We start from the raw sequence: 24,300 nt of genomic DNA on the forward strand, positions 1-24,300 counted from the left end.
TTGGCATAGAAAACCCTGCAGTAAACTAAACAAGGACGTAGTTAAGATACAAACAGGAAAGGTCTGATTTCTGAGTGCTAAGTACAGATATTTCATGGTCTCCTTGGCCTCTAGTCACAAGCAAATATTTCAACTGTTGCAATAGGCAAATATGACAGGGCAACTACTAGTAGAGTAGAAGAAACTCTCTCAATGGAAAAGCAAATGATACACGCACACAATGTGACACTGCTAAATTTAGTTTATTAGGCCACCAGGGTCACCAGCCCACTTGATATCATGTTACACCTTTCCAGGAGCTTCAGGTATTGCTTTCTCACCAGGTGCTGGTCCATGGCCCATCCCAAGGCTCTCAGTCAGTTCCTGGGCACATTGTCCTTTTGGCCATGGATCTGTTTGCATGGAGCACTGCTCCTGGACAAAGCTCCCACATCAGAAAGTTTTTCAGAGCAAAAAAGCATCTAAACCAACACAAAGGAAAAGCCCATTAGAATTACACCATAGCCCTTTTTTAAAAGCAAAGTGGGAATTTTGCAGTCTTCAGAGTTTTCTTGGGGTTTCTCGTTTTTTTTGTGGTTTTTGCTGGAAAGCATTATTGGTGATAAAAATGGTAAACACACCAATAATGAAATGAAGGGCCAATAATAGCCAGAGCATCTGCTGTTATATTTTAAATTTAAAGAAAACCTTATAGGTTTTTTTTCATATGCCTGCAATTAACACAAGTAAGTTTTCCCCTCCTTGGTAACCCTTATAATTTCTTTAAATATAAATTAAAAAAATATTTAACATAAAATAATTTTTTGCTTTTTCTGTGATATGGCAGTTTATTGTTTGTGTTTACATCTCTGTATTCTGAGTCAAAGATGCAACATTAATTTTAGCTTCCATGCAGAGCAATGAATCTTTCCATAAAGGAAAGTACAATCGTTAAAACTGAAACTACTGCTCGCAAAATAAAGATTGGTGGGACTAGAGTTAGACTAAAATCATACAAGGTTTCTAACTCAGTATAGTTAAGGACTATTGCAGGAACAGTGTGCTGGCTGAACCTTTGTGTTGTATCTATAGCTCTGATAGTATGAGGACACTGTATAATGGTATATCACTATATTTACCTTTCATGCTAATCCTCATACATTTTTGTAGCTTTCTACACAAAACACAGCATCCAGTTCCTATAGTGATTTAATAATTTCTGTCAGTGGTGGGATTTTTACATAAATAGCTTAATCAGCACAACTCCCAAACATATAAGTGGTTATTTTAATGAAAGCTATTCATATTTGCTATAGTTCATTTCTGGTACAGAAAGATGTTTAGAACATTGACCACAGGAGTATGCTGTCCAAGTCTAATGACATCATGCCATCTATCTAAGGCAAAAAAACTAATCTTTAGTGTAACCGGACAAAACCAGTTTTTGAGGAAACTTTTAATTTTCTCAAAATAGGGTCATCCCTATTTTATTAATTAGAGTCAATTTTGCTAAGTAATTTTTGCCTTTTGGTTTATAATGGTAACGATAATGTCCTTCATTTTACCACTGAGCACTCACCTGATATGTGAGATATTCTAGCTCACTTCTCTCCTTTGCCTGAAAGGACTCAAATTCATTATAACTTCACAGTCATTGCAGTTCCTCTGGGAGACATGGACCTTGGGTAATGATGTCTATGATAATGAAGGATACAGTTAACATAAAATAGGAGAAAGTCTGGAGGAGAAATCAATATCAACACAAATACAGATACTTCATAGAGTCCAGGGCATTTTCCTAAGACAGATACTGAAACTGAAATCTACTTTCTGTTTGATTTGAGAGCAAGCATTTTGACAAAGGCAACCTGCATAACTGACAAACACCAGATTTCTAAGCTAGTGTATCATTCTACTTTTCTGTCTCAGGAAAGGATATCACCTTTAGACTCTGAATCTGTGCCTTTGTTTCCAAATAATGTTTGTGTTAATTCTGAAGTAACTTTACCAGTTCTTCATTTTGCTGAAAGAAGTTAAAAAAAAAAAATGGACTCAAGTCTCATCCTTAATTACACTTAATTAGCCAGACCAGACCAAATAATCATGAATTGATACTTCTCCAGCATAGGCAGCTCCCTAGAATTCATTCCAGTCCAAGAATTCCTGCCTTTCTGACATTGCCTTGGGACAACTGATGTGAAGAGAGACATCCATGTCTAGACTGAACTGTGTGAATTTTCCTTTTTGATTTTAAGTGTCCATCATGGTAGAAGACTGGACTATCTGGAGTGCATTGATGATAATTTCTGCCTCCAAGTGTTGGAGGACCCAACAAGGAGAGGTGCTCTGTGGGACCTTGACCTCACCAACGAGGGCCTTGTTGGGCATGTGAAAGTCAAAGGCAGGCTTGGCTGCAGTGCCCACACAATGGTGGAGTTCAGGATCCTGAGGAAAGGGAGGAGGGTAAAAAGCAAGATCACAGCTCTGGGCTTCAGGAGAAAAGACTCTGGCCTCTTCGGAGATCTGTTTGGAAGAGTCCTGTGGGCTAAGGCCCTGGAAGGAAGAGGGGCCCAGGAAATCTGGTTGATATTGAAGAATCACCTCCAAGCTCAAAAGCAGTCCATACCACTGAGCGGGAAATAGGGCAAAAATATCAGGAGGCCTGCATGGATGAACAAGGAGCTCCTGGCCAGGCTCAAACACAAAAATGAAGCATACAGAGGGTGGAAGCAAGGACAGGTAAACTGGGAGGAATACAGAGACATTTTCTCATTGTCTGAGCATGCAGGGATGAGGTTAGGAAGGCCAAAGCCCAAATGGAATTGAATCTGGTCAGGGATTTCAGACATCGGGAAGGCTTCCCTAAGTACATAGATGAAACAAGGAAGACGAGGGAAATGTGGGCCCATTGCTGAATGAGTTGGGGGATCTGGTTATACAACACAAGGAAAAGGCTGATGTATGTTGCGGAGGATCCACAGGGGACATCACACACAAACCAATGTGATCAAGTGAAGCCCATTTACTACAACGTTTGACACAGTTATATATCTTATGCCCTTGTGCACGCGCCTTATACAATACTCTAATTGGTACAATACCCCATTTCACACAACACTATCTTATTCTCTATTGGCTGCGCAAGCTTCTTCACGAGGTGTCCAGCCGTTACTTATCTCATTCTTCAGTATCCAGGTGTTGTTTGTCAGGCTTTTCTTATCTTCTTTTTTCCCAGCGTACAAGGACACAGTGTCCTTGTCTGCTCCAGCATTTTGTAAACTTATGCTTTGTTCCCACCTAATGGCTGGATTGCTCACATGCCTTCGCCCAGCCAAGAAATCCTCAACAGATGTACTGAGTACTTTCTTTGCCTCAGCCCTTAGTAGTGAGACTGGCCTTCAGGAATCCCAGAACCCAGAGACCAGGGGGAAAGTCTGGAGCAAAGATGACATAACCTTCATAGAAGAGGATTGGTCAGGGAATACTTAAGCAAACTGGACACACCCAAGTCCATGCAGTCTGATCCGAGTCACGAAGTGTTGAGGTAGCTGGCTGATGTCATTGTGAGTCCACTCTCGATAATCTTTGATCAGTTGTGATGATTGGAAGAAGTGCCCAAAGACTGGAGGAAAGCAAATGTCACTTCTATCTTCAAGAAGGGGAAGAAGGAGGATCCATGGGACTACAGACCAGTCTGCCTCACCTTAGTCCCTAGGAAGGCAATGGAGCAGCTAACCCTGGAAACCATTTTCAGGCACATGAAAGACAAGAAAATCATCAGGATTAGTCAGAATAAATTCACCAAGGAGAAGTCATGCTTGATCAAAACGATAAACTTCTATGTTGTAGTTACTGGCCTGGTAGATGAGAGGAGAGCAGTGGACATTGTCTATCTGGACTTCAGCACGGCTGTTGACACTGTCTCCCATAAGATCCTTCTAGAGAAGGAAGTATGAACTGTATGAGCAGACAGTGAGGGAGATTGAATACTGGCTGAATGCCTAGGCCCACAAGTTGGTGATCAGTGGCACAGTCTAGTTGGAGGCCAGTAACTAGTAGTGCACCCCAGGGGTCAATACTGAGTCCAGTCTCATTTAATATCTTCACTAATGATCTTAATGATGGGGTAGAGTGACAGGAGTAGCTGATATGCCAGAGGGTCATGCTACCACCCAGAGGGACCTCAACAGCCTGGAGAAATAGGCTGACAGGAACCTCATGAAGTTTAATAAAGGGAAGCCCGAAGTCCTGCACTTGGGGAAGAACAACCCCTGGGACCAATACATGCTGGGTGCTGACCAGCTGGAAAGCAGCTTGGCAGAAAAGGCCCTAGGGGTCCTGGTACACATGAAGTTGAAAATGAACTAGCAATATGCCCTCACGGCGAAGGTGGCTAACAGTATCTTGGGCTCCATTTGACAAAGTATTGCCACCAGGTCGAGGGAGGTGATCCTTCTGCTCTACTCAGCACTGGTGAGGCCACACCCAGAGAGCTATGTCCAGTTCTGGGGTCCCCAGTGTTGTCCCAAAAGCTGGGTTCTTTCACCCGCTGTGCAATAAGCCAATCAACACATCAATTTGAGATACTTGTCTTTATTGCTATACTGCAGTATAGGGTGCCAGGTCTCCAAATATCTGCACACCTTTAGAAAGAAAGGTTGAAGTTTGTATACAATTTTGTTACAAGGAAACACATACAACAAAAACTGTGATAGGCTTCACAAACTTGTATAATGAAAATATCTTCTGAGCATGTCATGCTCTTGTCCAGTTCATTATACCAAGGTGGTTTCACATTTACATACTCATTATGCACAAGTGGGTGTTGATTTTAGTATTAAAATTAAGCAAGGTAAGGCAAGGACAGGGTCTTTATTTGATTCTCATCCAGCATTGACTAATATACCGTTATCTATTCCTAATGAATAATATGTTCTCGGCTATACATACTGAACATATTCTAACTCTGCTTATCTTAAGTTTACATGATCACCTATCAGCATCTCCTAGCAGCGTCTCCATGGTATTGTATTTCTTCATACCAACTATTTCAAAATTTGTTAAGTTTTCCCAACCTTGTGAGGTAATTCTGTGAGTTACTATAACACACATGAGAGACATGGACATAGTGGAGAGAATCCAGCAAAGGTCCATGAAGATGATAAAGGGACTGCAACATCTCTCCTATGAGGGAAGGCTGAGAACACTGGGACTGTTCAGCCTTGAGAAGAGAAGGCTCAAGGGAGATCTTGCCAATGTATATAAATACCTGAAGTGAGGGTGCAAAGAGAACAGAGCTAGATCTTTTCAGTTGTGTACAGTGACAGGACAAGAAGCAATGGGCACAAATTGAAACACCTGAGGTTCTCTCTTAACATCAGGAAACACTTTTTTACTGTGAGGTTGAGTGAGCACAGGTTGCTTGGAGAGCTTGTGGAGTGTTCCACATTGGAGGTATTCAAAAGCCATCTGGACATGGTCCTGGGCAGCCAGCTCTAGGTGGTCCTGCTTGAGCCAGGGAGTTGGACGAGATGACCTCCAGAGGCTACTTCCAACCCTAACCATTCTGTCGTTCTGTGTTTCTGTGATCTATAACTAAAAAAACCCCATACAGCTATTGCCACTGAAAAACAAGCTGCAGAACTTCATAGTGTTTTCAGGAAGATATTGCATCTAGTCATCCAGATAAGCCAATTCTTAAAATGATTATTGTTTATCCTACTTTCCAGATCCTGAAATCTAGGCATACCATGCTACTTCTTAAACCTTACCAAAATAAAGAAAAAATAAAAAATTGACGAGCTGAAGAAAAAAATTGGAAAAAAATGAAGCTTAGGAACTTGGAGATGGACAAAGACTACTCGGTTTATATTTATACTTGCTGCATTTTAGTAAATCACAGACCTGAGTAATCGCACTCAAGGTTTTTCTGGGGTTTTGTGTTTTTTCCTTAGGGCTGAAAACACTGATAAAAGCCTGAAGTGTACTGCAATTCATTAAATGTTCTGAAGAGCACTGCTTTCTCTGAGGATTAAAAAGATTTGCTAAATACATAGGATTCTATTCAGCATTAATAATATGATGCAGAGACCTATCTTATATTTTTCATGGTGCCCAAATATAAGCAGAATTATGATGGTTTTCAAAAAGGGGTATTCGCCTCATAAAATCAGTTGACTATTTTTTACCCAAAATAAAATCTCAGAATGATTGAGAATGCTTTCGCAGTATTTACTCTTATAGAAATCAATGTGTTATATAAAGAGATTCTAAGATGGGCTTAGAAATGCTTGTAATCTCCTATGAGAGATTGCAATAAACATAAATAAGCATACAGAATCACTTTGTCCTTTCCTCTATATTCCTTCCTGAGAAAGTATGGGGCTTCTGCTATCTACCATCAGTTTTATCACCTATGGAAACTATCCAGATTTCCTTTAGATGTGCTGAAATTCCAGCTGTTGGAAGCTATTGGTTGGAAGGTGCAGTGAGCCACTACACACCTTTTATTACTGATTGGGCTGCGATGATGACTGCTGGGCCTTTCAGTGGAGAGAAGTTTGTTACTAATTTATACCATTGCAACTCTTTTCTAGAACGACTTACTACCACAGAATTTTAGACTTCTTAAACCAATTCTATGAAACTCGATACTGTACTAACTGGAGTGCAAGAATGACAGTATCTTCAGTGAAAATAATTCATTAATTTAAAAATATTAGTAAAAAAAAATGATAAAATAAATTTCCTAGAGTTGTAAACTTGAAATGGAGTGAGGCATAATAATCCTATCATACATAAGGAAACCTCAACAATGCGTGCTACTCAGCCAGTACTAGCTGACTGTTTATTCATTAATCTTCAAAAAAACCTACATTGCCTCAAGATACAGAAGGTAGATGAATATAAAATGCACAAACAATTTATATAATCAGCTCCACAGGTTTCTACAGTAGATAACAGGTTGTCATGAAGCAAGTTTGAAAGGCTGAAGAATAAATGAAACAAAATCATTTTGAAATTCAGTGTGGGTCATAACTGAATCAGACAGTGCTTTTTAATTTTATGCAAGTCAAAGTTAAGACAGTGCTTATTAATTTTATGCAAGTTTATGTCACAATTTTATTTAGCATAGATTGATCCTCAGTGAAACATTATTATTCTGGACTAATATTCACCACCGCCCAAAAATGAATGTTCTGGCAACAAGTTCTTTAGCATCTATTGAAAAAAGGCATTCAGACGCAAACTAAAACTTTACTAGAGTGAGGCTGATTGTGATGTTTTTGAAATGCAGTTTAGCAAGAGTTATATGTTGTCTCACAGTCTCTTTAATATTCATTGTGCAAAATTGATAGCAATTTTTTTAATGGCTCAGCTCTGTTTAGGTGCTTACATTTAAGATAATTATCAGCAAATGACAGTTCTCTTCAGGACTCTTAGATCCTAAACTCTCTAAATAATTTGATACCCCACATTTGAGATTTCTAAGAAATCTGATTACATTGTCTATTGCCTAAATAAAACTTAAATTATTTTGAAAATCTTGTTCCAGTCATATGTGCTTATTTTGAAAGTCTGTCTATATTCCAATGTGTTGGTCCTTTAAATGTGTTCCAGTTGCTTTTCTGTCTTCTAATCCACAGAAGAATGAGATTACTCATTCTCCTAATTTTACATGAAGCTTGGATTTTTCACAGAGGTCCTCTACTGACTCTACCGGGAGTTTGAAGAACCTCACCTTGACTAAGACCTGAGTGCAATGTAAACTGTGATGAGTATAATAAGCCATGACCAAGAAGACAAGATCAACAGGATCAGACTATGAGCGATGGTTTGCGCCATGCTCCAGCACGTTACAGGAGAGCATGAAGTTGTTGGAAAGATGCACTAGGATGTCAACATGGGCTGTTCACACTGGTGTCCTGGGCTGAGAACTCTGAAGGCCTTCAGAGGCAGAGATTGGGGGACTGATGGTATGCAGCTTTCAGACCCCACATGGAACCCAATGCCCAAGATGGTGCTGCTACATTTGGGAGCTGAACCATGACCTATGGGCTGACAGTCTGACCAGAGGGAGTCACTAGTTCCTCTGGCTCAGCTATGCCATCTCACAGAAGTGGTAGCCCAGGCATGTCCTTGTCAGTGGTGTGTCTGTGTGTGTGTGTGTAAGTGTGCAAAGGTGAGTGAAACACTCCCTTTGACACAGCCTATGCCATACTTGGTCTATTAATAAATGGAGCTTAGCAGTGTCACAGTTTTTTATGTTCCATTTCCTTCCATGACCTGAATAGCTTCACGTGAGTTGTCTTAGTAGCTTTTTAGAAATCTTTTTTGTGGATAATTTTAGTATATTTTCTACCTACTTTTTGAACAAGCTACTTTTTAAGTTTAGTATGTTTTCTCCTTACATAAGTTGTAAAGAAAGTTTTAAACATAATTCTTGTCTTCCAGTCAGCTACTCAAACATTCCCACCTAATCCTTTTATAAACTTCTCTAACTTGTACCTTTGTTTCTTCTTCAAAACTACCTGCATTTTTCCACTTGGTAGACGAACTAGCTTCCTTTTGCATTCAATTCTATTTGTAACATATGTTCTCCAAAGAGCATTGCATTCTTTGTTTACATAATGTTTAATCAAATTTTAGGTGTTTCAATCAAAGAGACCATTTTGGAGATGATAAGTATACTTACAGCCTTTTTCCCTCTCCTGGTCTAGTATTGCCTTTGCAGCACAATTGTTCACATTTTCCCAGCACTGGAGACTCACGTTCTTCAAGGCAGATGTCTTGGGTATTGAAATATGATAAAACAGTAGTGATTAAATCTTGTGAATATTTGGGTTTCATATAAGAATTTGCATTGCTGAAATATTAAAGAATGATGTTGACAGCACTAGTGAGAAGAGTTTGCATGCTGCTAATAAACAGCTTTTGGATCAGTTTCCTAACATGGTGATAAAAGGTAAAATGGTGACCAAAATTGTGTCATTTCAGAGATTTTTAGCAACATATAGGTGAAAAATCCCTATTAATTTTTTCCCTAAAAGATAAGGAGATTTTTTTGTAATCAATATAACAAAAATTTTCATCTCTTCACTAAAGTGCTTCACTAGTGTTATGAGTGTGAGGCTGGGTGAGTGATAAGAAGGCATTAGAAGAAGAGGCATGAATTCTGACCCCTCAAAATAAAAAAAAAAAAGAAAAAAAGAGCCTTCATTCTTCCATGGTAAGGCACTTCCAAAAATCGAAGTATTTCAAAATCTTTAGTTAAACAAGGAAAATAAATAGCAAGTCAGTAGAAATAATATTAAGTATCAACCTAAATGATTGTTGGAAACCATTCAAGAGAAGTGCTGAGAATTATGATGTAAGCATCAAACTTCTGAATATAAACATGGGCTGATGTAAACCGACTCCTGCCTGTCCCCAGAACTTTCAGCTTTGAAAGGTAAAGCCCTGTTTTCAGTTGGATGTGGAAATGAAGAGGCGTTACATTCCATTATTTTGGGTTACAAATTATAATGACATAATTTCAGGAGTAATTGAGTTTTCCACTGCACTAATTAAAACCTGAAATATAGATTAAATGAAAGAAATCAGATTCTTTAGGGACCTGCAAGTTTATTATGTGTAACATTTATAATCTGGTTCATGTAAGTAGAGTCAATTAAAGTTTCTGAGCAATATGTTTTTGTTTTTATGCCCTCTTTCTGCAGGACTTTATAACTTGGGAAATATTGGAGCTGGCTCCAATTAAGACACATTTAGCATTGGATTCTTTACAGTTTAGACATTTAATTTATTTGCTAAACCCACAATGTTTCAGGGAGCTTATTAATTGTGCCTTTGTAGAATAAATGCACTTTTATTTTAAAGCACAGTAATTCCTGAAGATGTGAAATAAGAGACAAGTTTGTAAACTGAAACCTGATGCAGATGAATAGTTCACAGAGATTAATTTAATGAGCCTTCCATCCTAACTCTCCCTCTATAGCTGGAAACAGGAAGAGAAAAGATAGTGACCTTCCTAAATACAGTTTAAAGGTGTAAGTTCTACTCCCTGTCTGAATCACCCTGGTGAAGTGAGTCTCTCCTGTAGCCAACAGAAGGATTCTATAGAGATTGGCATAATTAAGATGAAGTTATTAGCTATTTTGGACAGTTACTTATCCTAACCTCATTTATCATTCTTACTTATCATTCTTGGCTATTTTTAAATATTTGTATGATCATGCTAGTAATTAAAAGAGAATTTTTAATGGCTCATACTGCTATAGTAACATATATACATATGTTATATATGCTATAGTAACACATATTACAGACATATATATAAATCACTGTGATAGAATGCTCAAAATATACATACATTTTAAGGAAAGCAATATTTGTGTATGCCATTGTATAAGAATATATACAGCATAAGAATCTGGACAGCATATCCAGCAGATATGTTTGCATGCACATTGCTTGTTTAAATATTTTCCTGTGATAATCCCCAAAACATTTTAAGTATGTACAAAATGTATAAAAAAAACCCTAAAAGATAATAGGAAATATTTTTATTTTACTTTCCAAACATTTTTCCAATCCTTATGAAAATTATTTTCTGAACCATTTTGATTGTTATCCATGGGTGCCTTCTGCAAATAACTGATAAGTGACAGAGACAACCTAATAGCCTGTTAATGAGCTCTTTCCCCAGTGGAACTTTAAGTCTGATTCAGGAGGGGCACTGCAAGCCAAGTGTTGAATTATTAAGTATGGTAATTAATCCAGCCAAAGGCACCTATTTGTAACATTTTGAACTTGGAGATTACCAGACAGACTTGAATAAATTGTACTTTGTTTCTAGTTTGCAATGGAATTAACAAAATTAATTACTGTAGGGTAGTCAGATATTTAATTTAGACTATAAGTGAGTTGATATTTTGGTATTTTCAGTAACTCCAAGAAACATTTCTATTGTTCATTTATTAATCAAAGTAAGAAGAAAAGAGTAAGCTGGATATTCTTTTTCAGTCTTTCCTGTTTGTAAGGTGACTTTAGCAATAGATCCTAAACAGTTGCTGTTACCTGAAAATATTCAAAATTAAATTTAGCATCTGTAGGTATTTGTGTGTTTGTGTGTGCACACATTTTTCAGATTTACCAGCATCCCGTGTCTCATGGAAAAAGTAGTAATGATTTGCTGGATGCTTAGTACCATTAGATTTTGGTCTAGTTTGTAATTCCCCAAGTGGTTGAAAGCAAGTTTCAGTTTCCTCACACCTTGCCATTGTTCTCCAGGATCTGTAAATCCTGTAAGACAGATGCAAGCATTGAGCACTTGGGCTGTTAAATTTATAGAATTTAGGACATTTGGACAGTTACTAATTTTAATTTTGGAAGATATACTTTCAGTCTAGGAAGAAGTTCTTGAGCCTACTGATGAAGGAAAATCTGCACAGTTACATTCTCTTTTTTGTGACCCCAATTTATTTGGTACATGTTCTAGCAATTAGTTAATTAATTTGGACAATTTAATAATTTAAGAAGAGCTAGAGAATGAGCATTAGGGATTTTGAAGAACATACTCCATTAACTGTTGTATAGGCCATTAATTTCCTTGGGAGTCTTATGAAGATTAATGAGTCACTGTGCTTTGAAAATCTAAAGTTGCTATTTAAATGCTGAGTTATAATTATTACTACTTTTCAAGTGGTTATATAAAATCTTATTGACAAATGCATGCTTACACTTTTATTTTTTGTTTCAGTCAATCTTCCAAGGACAGAAAAATAAAACATACAGGCTGCATTTCAAATAATCATTCCTTTATATTGTGGATAAACAAAATTAACTTTAATTTAGAAAACAGGGTGTGAGGGAGATATAATAAATACCTATAAACATCTATTGTAACTATCCATTAATAAACATTGACATAAGATCTCCCTTGGATCTTCTCTTCTCAAGGCTGAACAGTCCCAGGTCTCTCAGCGTTCCCTCATAGGAGAGATGTTGCAGTCCCTTCAACATCTTCATGGACCTTTGTTGAAAACTCTCCACTATGTCCATGTCTCTCATGTACTGGGGAGCCCAGAACGGGACATAGCTCTCCGGGTGTGGCCTCACCAGTGCTGAGTAGAGCAGAAGGATCACCTCTCTTGACCTGCTGGCAATACTTTGTCAAATGCACCTTCTCCGTGAGGGCATATTGCTAGCTTATTTTCAACTTCATGTGTACCAGGACCCCTAGGGCCTTTTCTGCCAAGCTGCTTTCCAGCTGGTCAGCACCCAGCATGTATTGGTCCCAGGGGTTGTTCTTCCCCAAGTGCAGGACTTCGGGCTTCCCTTTATTAAACTTCATGAGGTTCCTGTCAGTCTGTTTCTCCAGGCTGTTGAGGTCCCTCTGGGTGGCAGCATGACCCTCTGTACATTAGTATATAGGGACTTTAAGGAGGCACCCAGGCAATTTGACTTCCTAGAAAGGGTTTTAGGTTTTCTCCATAATGGTGCCTTGTAGGTACTTCCTTACATGTAAATGCTGGAATTGACCTTGCTTAAGCCCCACTATGTGGATTTTGTGATCCATTCCTGTCATAGAATCATTTAGGTTAGAAAAGACCCATAAGATATGAGTCCAGCTGTGAACATAACACTGCCAAGTCCACCACTAAACCATGTTCCTAAGTGCCACATCTACATGTCCTTTAAATACCCACAGGGATGGTGACTCAACCACTTCCCTGGGCAGCCTGTCCAGTTATTGACTTATCTTATTAATGTCCTTGTCCTTACTCCCTTTCCCCTCACTGACAGGATTGAAGACAACACTGCTTTGGCCCCCACGCCCTTGGCTAATGCCCTCAGAGCTTTGTAGTCACTTTTCATCATGTCCAGGTTTCTCCCGGCAGTATCCTTTGTGCCCACATGGAAGAAAAGTTAGAAGGTTGGATGAGCTTCAGAGCTCAGTCTGTGTCAAAGCCTCTACCCTGGCAAGGAGAGCTGCTCCAACACCTGCTGGGGAAACCGCTTTGTACCATGTTACCACGGTACCTGAGACTGTTACTGTGATATAAATTTATCTGAGGCCCTCTTCTGTACATCCTTCTGTGTGAACTTCTGTAGAAACTGCTGCATCTCTCTTGGCTGCCTCTGTTAGCTGCATTGTGGGAGCTAGGCCTCAAAATACATAAAGTATAAAGAAATTTAATGGAAAAATCTGCATACACTGAATGAAATACCAAAACTGGAAGAAAACATTGAGAAAGCACTTTTTCTGAAAGAAGAAATTCAGCCCTATCTTTGGCTTTACAGTACTTTGTGGGCATTTGTGGTCTCTGATCAATTTCCTTACTGACTGTATAGTGAGTTTGCCTTGAAAAATAAAGCATGTTCTGTTATGGTTTATTTTGATTTTCTTTTCTTTTTCTGTTTTTTCTCTTTCCTTTTTCATTTGCCCCAAAAAAGGCTACCAAGCATCACAATAGGTTTACTTGAATTAAGCAAGGAATGCCAGCATATCTCCTACAAAAATAACCTTCTCTAAGTTATTAATATATAATTACATTATAAAATAAAATTACACTAGTATTTAATCACTATCATTGTTTTATGAATTGTTTTTTTGCCTTTAATTGTAAAAATACCATTTGCTTTCCAGCAAATGTACTTCTGCATCAGGTTAACACTTACTTCTCTCCGTGTCGTGAGTTGACCTTCACCAGTTGCTAGATGCCCAACCAGCTGCTCTCTCAGTCCCCCTCTTCAAGACGATGGGGGGAAAACTAGGATGAGAAAAAACAGTGGGTTGAGATAAGGACAAGGAGATCACTTGCATCACAGGCAAAACAGACAAGACTTGAGCAGTTAGTTTAATTTATTGTCTATTTAAAAAAAAAAAAAAAGGTAGTGAGAAACAAAATAAAAAAATAAAACACTATCTTGCTCCCTACTCCTTTCAGGCTCAACTTCACTCCTTCACTCCCTACTCCTCTACCTCTTCCCCTCAACAAGCAGTGCAGGCAGGGCTGGGAAATGGGAGTTGTGATCAGTCGAAAACGGCTCCTCTCTGAAGCTCCTTCCTCCTCACACATTTCCCCTGCTCCAGTGTGGGTCCTTCCACAGGCTCCAGTGTGGAAATTTGCTTTGAGCATGGTCTCTCCACAGGCTGCAGGGACATCTCTGCTCCTGCACCTGCAGCACTGCCTTCTCCTTCTCTCACCTTTGTGTTGCAGGGCTGTTTCTCAAGCTTTTTCTCCTCACCCCTCTGTCTGTTCAGTATTTTGTCATTTCATTTCACAGAGGTGCCACCAGTGTTGCTGACGGACTCAGTTGTGGCTTCTGTGGCATCATTATAATACCATCTGGAACCAGCTGTGTCCGGCACAGACAGTTCCTGATCTCTCACAGAGAACCCTGCACTCCCCTGATGTCAACACCTTGCTAAATACACACAATCCATCTTTGCATTTCTTTCAGTATTTAAACCACAGCTAACTATTAAGTACAGTGCACTACCAAATCAATGAACTTGAACTGGCTAGTTCTCAAAAATCTTCTGATTTCATATTTTGGTGTTATTCTTATTCTTGTTAGCTTTCCAAATGAAAATGGTTGTCACAGTTCATTTTCAGTATTTTAAGAAAAGAGGTCAAAATATAAATGTTGTGTTTATTCAGAACGCATCACTTTACCCATATATATTTTTCCTTTTTTTGCAGTTCCAAAATGTTTTCTAGACTTTGATTTTTATTTTTTTTTATCCTAGGAAAAATTTTGGCAACTCAAAAAAAAAAAAATTCTAAGAAGAAACCATCTCTAACACAGTTTTAGCTATTTCCTCCTTGATTATTTTGAAATAATGGCATAGTCAGCTACTATGTCTTGAAATACCTAATGATATAGATGATAAAAGTAAATAAAAATATTTTTATATACCCTAAATTGATCTCCCCAAACAGATTTTAACAACTTTCCAGGAGATGTATTCATTTGGCTTATATCCAATCTTTAATTTTAATTAACTTTATTTGCATGACATTTTTAAACAGTCTCCAGATTTGATCTGGGGTCCATTTTAAGTTTTTTGAACATCTAAGGAAAAATATTTTTGATTTACATACACGTGAATAAGATGAAAAATTCATTCCACTTTAAACAAATGCCTGAACAACATTGCCAGATGGCCTTGAAAAGCAGTCAGTTCCCTAATAAGATATAATACTTGTTGAAATAAATTAGAGTTAGTTGAAAAGCCACTTCTGGGCATATGCAGAGACCAAGTAGCACAATCTAAATGCAGCATAAGGAACTTACTGTGAAAATTAAAATACTGTGCTTTATGGAATTTACAGATAAACTCGCAGATCTTATTTCGTGTTTTATGGAGGAGATAATGTATTTTCAGTGAATATACAACTGAAAGGGGGTAGATTTAGTTTAGATATAGGGGAGAAATTCTTCACTCTGAGGGTAGTGAGGCACTGGAACACGTTGTGCAGAGAAGTTGTGGATGCCCCATCCCTGGCAGTGTTCAAGGCCAGGTTGGATGGGACTTTGAGCAACCTGGTCTAGTGGAAGGTGTCCTTACCCATTGCAGGGGGTTTGGAACTAGATGATCTTTAAGGTCCCTTCCAACCCAAACCATTCTATGATTCTATGATATGATAATAATCACTTTTTTATTGCTTTTGTTTGTTTGTTCTGGAGCATAAAGTATTCGGTATGATGATCTGGAAGCATGAATTGTTCAGAATTATTCAACAGCTCGCAGTTAGACCTGGCTTTTTAATCATAATGTAGAATCAGAAATGCTAACTTTAGTATAACTGAGAATGTTTGGACAAGTTACAGGAGGACTGTGCAAAATGGTCACTGAAATGTATTGCTTTAGGTTTTGTAGGGTCATTACGATGTTACTTGTGTGGGGTTTTTTTCTTATTAACAGCTTCTTGTTATTCTGTTCTTCTTTAAAAAACTTCTGAATAACATGGAAGTACTTAATAAGTCTGGTTTTGTTGGGTTTTTTTTATCAGAAGGGCTTGATTCCCTAATATTCTTATTATCATAACATCTTCAGGCATTATTGATCTAAATGCATTAAGTAACTTAATTTTAATTCTAGTTTAGAAACCTAATTAAGCAACCTAAGTTTTGTTTACTTAAAATTCATTGCAATATAAATATATAACATTTCTGTAAATATTAACAGATAGTAAAGATTATTTGTCTTATTATTAAGGTTATATTTACCTACTACTGTTGGGTTTGGGGTTTTTTTTTTTTCATTTGTGTCCTTAGAATTTGGGTTTTCAGGACCTACAGGTTTTCCACTTAAAAAAAAATAATCATTACTGTTTACACAGATTTTAGATGTTGACAGGATTCTTACAAAAAACTTAACTATTAGATTTTTTTAAAAATTGGTTTAAGCATAAAAAAGTACTAATCAACTTGAAAATGTTTGTCATTTTTTCAATAAGCTTTAATACTTGAAATGTATTTTGCTTTACTAAATCAGGTGTTGACATTCATTTTAACATATGCAACTATTTCTTAGCCCCCTAAAACTACTTGTAAAAAAGAAAAAAGTGGTATTCTAGTTAGATTGTTTTAAATGTGTTTGAACTTACTTTGAAGGTATTCAAAGCACTGTGCCCTGAATTCTGTGGTTGAAGATGGTCCATAAAACAGAACAGTTTTTCAAACCTATGAACATAAGAAGACACAATGTCAATTTACATCCCATGCAAATCAATTGGCATTTTGTTCCTTTTTCATCAGATGGGAGTGCTCACTGTGACTACTTCTCAATCAGAGGACCAGATCTGCCATCTAATACTTACATGTAACTGCTGTTGATGGTAATGGAAATTGTGGACGAGTCTCAGAGGACAGAGTTTGGCACAGAGTTAAGTAATGGAAAAACTCTTTTACATTGTGCATAGAATTCTGAAAGATGATAAGCTTTTATCTTCAGAAAATCTGTATCCATAAGAGAAGGGATGAATAGTGTGAATGAAACAGTTTTGTCATGTGTCATGAATGAGTGGTTTGGGCTGCTTAAAGAATCACCATCAAGGGTATTAGCAAAAGTTATTTAATAGGAGTTTATAAAAGTGCAACTTCACAAAGTTCGATGGTGAGATTCACTCTATTACTTAATACATGGATGAAGTGTACAAAGGAAAATCAAGTTAGAATCAAACTAGAATGATTTATACAGAGACTGAAGATGCAAAAGGGCAAGGCAGACCTGCCCATTGAGTCACGAGTTTCAGAGAAGACGCCCTTGCTTTCTAAACTCCTGATGGATCTTAGGTGTGGCTGGATCTACTCCTAGTGCCAGACTTGGTCAATGGTTTATGTCTTAAGGGATTATATGTGTGTAACAGCAGTCTAAGGTTCATTCACAGTTTAAGGTGGATCACAAGATTTAGCAGCACTTAATCATTGACTAATTTAACATTTACAAAGTGATTCAATAGAAATTACTACAATCACAACAGTGTCTTAATTATAGATTTGAAATGGCAATATTTATATTATACTTGCTATTGGATACCTAGGTCAATTCACACATGCACACACAGAGACACAAAGTTATATATATATATAAACAAAGGTATACCTGTTAAAAATTCCCCTTGAGTTCAGTGAAATATTCACTTCAAATGTCTCAGCATTTCTCAGTGGGCAAGGGTTGAGCCTCAAGGAGTGAAGGGTTTCAGCCCAGGTCCCCTCCTCAGCTTTCAGCGACCATCCTCCAAACTTTGCAAACTGGAGAGTTCACATGCTCTGAGAGGCATCCCACTCAGAGGGAGATGCTGGTTGCAGCTCACTGCAGTGCAGGAGAACTCAAAGGCCCTCACTTAGGACTGCTGTTTATAGGTTCACAAGATGATTGGTTTTAGTCATCAGCAAATTACTGGAATTGCAGTAACACTGGTACTGTTCCACTCAAGCTACTATCCAGATAATGGATGTTCCAAGGCTGTCAGGGACATGACTAATTATTCCCGCTCTCGTTCTGCACCTCAGCCAGAAAAGAGGTGTTCTTGATACAGTCAGTGCCACTCCCCACCATTGTCATGCAAGAGTTCCTAGTATGGTGAAGGGACGCTTAACCACCCAACTCATTACACAAAGGCCAAGGCCTAACAGGAATTCCTGAGATTGCAGAGCAGCCCAGGCGGCGGGGGGAATGCATCACCACACCATGCTGCTGCTTTAATTTACTTGGCAAAGAGATCATCCTGGGAATGACAGTGTAACTCACCGTCATCCTCCTACTGTGCTTTATAGCTCTGGAGTTGATCAGCAACAAATATATTGGAATAAAGCAATAGTTTTATTAGTAGTAACTCCCCCCAAATCCCGCATAATCATTACTTACCAGCCTGGGACAACAGGTTTCATGGCCTCTACTAGGGACCAAGGCCTGTTAAAGAAATGAGCTTACAGATTTTGAGGTGACATAATTGTTTATTTATTCATAAAAGGAGTAAATGTGAGCCACAGCTCATGTTCAAACACCTTCAATTTTTAGAAATGCATAATCAAGACCCAAGTAACTCACTTGTGCTGTGTGTGAATATGTGCACATGCTCAAATAGTGTTCCAAGCACAGTTTTTCGTTTCTGAATAGCTTCCATGTGAAAATGTTACTGATAGGTGTCATACATTTTGCTGAACAGACATGTTGTAATTGAATCTCTTTATGTTGCCTTGGTAATCAAATTTTATTTTAGTAGGGCAATGTAGAACCAGCTGACCTTATATCCCCCCCATTTTATTGTCATATGCCACATGCTCTACCAAAGACTTTAAATAATACAGAGGATCAAAACTGCAGATCTATAAATGGTTAATTTTTGCCATTTGACGGGCAACTCTAAAGAACAGTACTAGTTTCATGCAGATTGACTGGAAAAAGTTGAGTGTCATGGGACTTTAAGCAGTGATGAGATTTGACATATCCATGAAATTAGTTAGAACCATAACAAAGAGACAGTGCCACTTATAAGGAATCTTATTTAGAAAGCAAATAGCACATTTACTTGTTTCTACAGAGAGCTGATAGGGTAAGAGTATGAACTGCAGTAACAAAATTTCAGGCATATAGGCATACTGCTACCTTATTGTGTGGTTTACCTACAAGAATAAATAAAAGACAAGAGTTGAGAAAAGTCAACAAATTTGCTCAGCTTTTTCTTGTTGCTATGAATGTAAAAGTGATGAAGAATTAAATGGATTCCAGAAGCAGAAGATCACTTGCTGAGATAATTATGCTAATGACAATATAGCAAGGCTTTCAATTATAAAATATCCTTTCTATATCTATCCTTCTTATTCTTGGATGAAACCTGGCAGATGTATGCTGCACTTTAAAGGACGTTTTTTACATAAAACTAGGATATTTTTCTGTCATCCTTGTATTTAAAGATCTCAGTAAGATGAATTTAACACTCAGGTATTTTTTCACACTACTATAGTATGGTTCAGTAAAGTTTCTTAGCACTAATGTAATGGGATTGAAAATACTGAAGCTTAATATTTAGCTATTCTCATTCACACTTAGTAATAGCTTGTACCACAAGTTTGCTCAGCAAAGTGAAAAGGCTATTTCTAGTATTTGGATATGTTCAATAGAAGTAATTTTTAACAAGGACACTGCAAGGATTTGAACTGATCTTTATTAAGGGTTGATGAAAAATCAAAGGCACAAAAGTGAAGGAAAAAAGTCTTTTTTTATGTTAGAGCTAGAATTCTGGAAAGACATCAGAATTATAAAATCTGTGGTGAAACTTTCTATGATTTGGATATCTAATATTTACCTAATTTAGATATCTATATTTACCTTGCTACACGTGTTAAAACTACAGCTTCTGTCATATTTCTCACTGCTACTAAATTTACCATCATCCAGTTAATCACTGGGAAAAGCATCTTGATCTGATACTTTGAGACTTCTTATTTTTAATAAAGATGAATGGGGTAACTAATTGCAGTTCTAAATCAGTATTTTAGGGCCCTAGAAGGTGCTTTGTGTACCTGTGTATACTCATGTGACAATGACACACATTGAGGAGAGAGCAGTGGATCTCATTTACCTTGGCTTTAACAAGAACTTGACACAGTCCCTATAGTATCTTTATATCCAAATTATTGAAAGGCAGATTGGATAAGTAGACTATAAAGAAAATTAGAAAATTGGCTGGACTGTTGAGCTCAAAGGGTTTTGATCAGTGGTACATAGTTCACAAAGTTCAGCTGGCAGCTGATTTCTAGTGAAGGTCCTTTAGTGACCAATACTGGGGCCAATATTATGTGTTATTTTTATTAATGACCCGGATAATGGAATGGAGAGCACTCAGTAAATTCAAGGTCAAACTGGGGCAGCTGTTCAACATGCTGGAGGGAAAAGATACCATTTAGAAAGATGTAATAGGCACAAGTTGCTTTAGGAGTAGTTCTGTCTAGATATAAAGAACAATATTGGAAGAGGTTGCCCAGATATGTGGTGGATTGTCCCTCACTGGAAATAATCCAGACTTGGCTTTACAAGGCAATGGATAACCTAACCTAATGCCCTGCTTCCAACAGTTTGGACCAGATGATCTCCAAAGGTGCCTTCCAGCCTAGACATTTCTGAGATTCCATAATTTCTATTCAGAGGGACCTTTCTCAGACCTTTACTGAGATAGTACAAGAAGCAACAGACACAAGTGGCAACAAAACAAATTCTGGGCTACATATAAGAAAAAACATTTTCACCATAAGAGTGGTCAAAAACTGGAACAGGTTACCAAAAAAGGGATTGTTATCTTTAGAGATATTAAAGTCCTACTGGACCAAACCCTGAACAAATTAACTAAGCTGACCCTGCCTTAAGTAGGTGGCTGGATAATTTCACATCGAAAGGACCCTTCCAACCTAAATTATTATATAATTCTGTGAAACTTTATAATCAGAAATTATACATAAAAATGGACTATGACCTTGCACATAGTCCAGACAGCAGAGAAGTTCCCTGATATGGTGGGTAATGCTGCCTTATAAAAATTAACTGTTTCAGTAATTATAATATCCTCTTCCCTGCAAAAAATATAAAACTGAGTATGAAGATAATCTATGGCAGCAAGTTTTCTATTTTTGTTTTTGAAGCAGGCAAGATTACCTAGTCCATTTAAGCTAGAAATTGGTAAACTGTCTGGGCACCAGGTAGACTATGATAAACAGTCCTGAAAATCTGCTGTGTCTTCCACTTAGCAAAAAGGTAAGTTTAATTTACCTTTTATATGTCATTCCATGAAGGAATTATAAACTAGATGGTAAAAGTTGATATGAAAGGGAGTGACAGATGTAAAGGTTTTCTAAGCATTTCTGGTATTCCAGAGATAAGACATGAAAAATGAGGAGGGAGGCTTACTTGATAGAAAGATCTGACTAATAAAAAAATCTGGCTGTTTATTGGTAAACTGCAGTGTTTTATACAATCTAGCAATATTAACAAGTTATTTTACGACTGAGATTAGAAAGGATACTGCTCTGTAGTAAATTGCTGCTACTTCCATCGTGCCCTAGTGTTAGAGGCCATGTCATTGTAACACCAGTAAATCAATACTCTCTGCTTTCCTCTTCATCTTGATAAACTGGAGAATTTCCAAACAGAAAAAAAGGTTGGTATGATCCAAAGATTAGTCTACATTTTAGACTGAACTCCCGATATACTGTTTTTCTTTTTTTGTATTTGAAAGAGCACTCGGGATGATGAGATGGTTCCGAAGCAACTGCAAAAAAGGAACTCTTTATTGTCTCTTACAACATACTTATATGTTACTAACACAGGAGTGCATATGTGGCTCAGCTGGGATGTTTGCCAGTCCTCAGAACAGTTAAAGATAAAAACATTCCATACACATACTCGTGACTGTCTTCAGCCACGTCTTCCCAGACATACACCAGGCCATCCTCCAACCTGAGCCTGTAAAACTAGTTCTTCAAAGGCTTGGCAAACATGGAGCACAACAAATTCTAACATTCACTCTGGAAAACAAATGCCAGGTGTTCTGAGCTGCTCCCACAGTATTTATGTCCCTAACAAACTACCTCACTGATATTCCATCCTAGGTTTCTTGTAAATCAAGGGATAGGATCATCTTGCCAACCTGGCTGAGTTCCTGTGATGAATACCTGCTGGACTGTCTGCACTAGCATTTGGATCCCTCCTTCTCTTAAGTTGGTGGAGTTGGGCAGCACCTAAACTGTGTTGTCATCTGTGGACTGGCAGTCAACCTAAAAATAATTGCTTTTCTTACTCTAAGATGTTTCCATTTGAATGGGTTCTTAAAAGTTACCTGATGTTCTCTTCCTCCTAGTGAGCATCTGAGGTCTCCCTTGAACTGTTAAGGAACTGCAGTTAGACATGAAGGCTGGCAGGGCTTTTATGAAGGTACAATACATCTCACAGTCAAAATAATAAACCAGTAAATTCATCTATCAAACTGCATTTTATTGAGAGATATATATATATGCATGTTTCTGTTACAGCTAATGTAGAAACAGCAATATTAAATTGCTATTTCTGTGCACTTGATAAGAAAACATCCTATTTTTCTGACCACAGAAAGGTAAGTATTGGACAAAAAGCTTCATTTGCACAGGCTTTTTACCTAGGAGTCCTCTGGCAGCACCTATCACATGTGGACCAGTGTTATTCCAAGATGGTGAAAGAGATTTTTTCTGTATATAGATCCAGTTGCAAAATAAGACATAGCTTAAATGGTGCCTTAAAGACACAAAGTAGTTAACTGGATTAGGTGGCAATACCTCCAGCGTACTCCAGCATACAGGTACCTAAGCTTGTTCCAAATCATACTACTCATTCATTTAAAATATGCACGGAGTATCATAGATCAGAAAAAAACTAGTGGAATAGGAAGGATATTTTACTCTCAATTCATTCATGTATGATTCCCTGAGATTTGCAATATAGAATACTTATATATCATATTGAAATGCTATTGAGCTCACTATGTGATTGATAATTATACTGGGTCATTTGGAGTTCATAATAACAGCATTGTAGTTACTTATTTGGCAAAATGAACCTTAAATATTTTAAATCCATTGCTATTCAGTATGGTGAGGTTTATGTTTATAAATATAAACATTAAGCTGAAGATTGCAAAGATTTTCTTTGCTTTTGATCCACAGAGCCACTGATGATACAGAATAAAAAGAACACAGAATAATGCATTGCTTAACAGCTGAAATGTTGCTTATTAATAAAGGTACTATCTGTGTAATTTGTTTTTTGAGCTACTGGTAATTGCTCTTTCTATGAACTGCACTGAGTAAAGTGTGATTTATGAAGGAGGAAATTTAACAAAGAAATAAATGCTTTCAAATTTTCCAGGGCTTTTATATAATTTCCTACTTTTCACAAGCATATAATGATAATGCCAATCCCTTGTGAGGCATATTTTTACATTTGATAAAGTTTAAGTAGTAACATAATGAATAGATTACTCATAACAGTAATGAAATATTTTATGTTCATTAAGCCACCCTTGGAGGATAATCAGTGGTGGTAAGATTTTTTTTTTCTATACTTATCTGATGTAAGTACTAGCAATTTATCTGTTTGCTAATAATCACTTGTTGCGACTAGCTGATAATATTTTCTAGAGGGAAACAAAGCAGTGAATGGTAACTCTACTAGCCCTGCTGCTTGCAGGCAATGTACCAATGAAAAAATTTGCAAGAAGCTGGCATCTGATAGTTCGGATAAGGTTTTGGTTTTTTGGTTTTGCTTTTGGGGGTTTCATATTTTTTGTTTTTGTTGTGTGAGGCTTTTTTATTTGCTTGTTTGAAAAGAAAAAGAAAGCCTGAAAGAGCTTTGGAAGATTACTTTTTTCAGAGTAACTAATAAGGCTGTATTCATACATTCAGTTGAGCAGATGTCCTTCTGATTCCATATCCAGGTTTTCTTTGTGATTAAAAAAATTCCATTATTTATTTCTGCTTCATGTCTGCTCTCCATCTTAGTCTAATCCAGTACTTCTACTGGATGGTCTTATTATGAAAATAGTTTTCAGGCAATGAATGACAAGATCTATTATACCACTAGTTAATATTGTGCTTCTGATTCTAGGTCCAGAAACCTTTGTGCATGTGTCTGCATGGGCTGAGTGTGTACTTAGATTTACATGGTCATGTCAAAACATGGTGGATTGACCTTGGCTAGCTGCCAGACACCCACCCAGACACTCTCTTACTCTCCCTCCTCAAGAGGACAAGGGAAGAACATAAAATGAAAAAACTCAT

The 24,300-nt window shown here is 37.5% G+C and overlaps 1 long non-coding RNA gene across 4 annotated transcripts; it reads right to left on the reverse strand.

The window, feature by feature from the left end:
* Positions 1–223: 223 nt before the first annotated feature.
* LOC142035957 (uncharacterized) lies at positions 224–17,892 on the reverse strand. Of its 4 annotated transcripts, XR_012652012.1 has the most exons (7): positions 17,600–17,892; positions 16,602–16,677; positions 13,663–13,754; positions 8,675–8,768; positions 3,484–3,716; positions 1,559–1,674; positions 224–461 (listed from the first exon to the last, which is right to left on the reverse strand). It is a non-coding gene; the product is annotated as an uncharacterized LOC142035957 (long non-coding RNA). The 4 variants fall into 4 exon arrangements; XR_012652011.1 differs by lacking the exon at positions 3,484–3,716 and having other exon boundaries at positions 17,600–17,861; XR_012652013.1 differs by lacking the exons at positions 3,484–3,716; positions 8,675–8,768 and having other exon boundaries at positions 17,600–17,861.
* Positions 17,893–24,300: the final 6,408 nt, after the last annotated feature.

This window comes from Buteo buteo, chromosome 10 (genome assembly GCF_964188355.1).
Source record: "Buteo buteo chromosome 10, bButBut1.hap1.1, whole genome shotgun sequence".
Classification (NCBI taxonomy): Eukaryota; Metazoa; Chordata; class Aves; order Accipitriformes; family Accipitridae; genus Buteo; species Buteo buteo.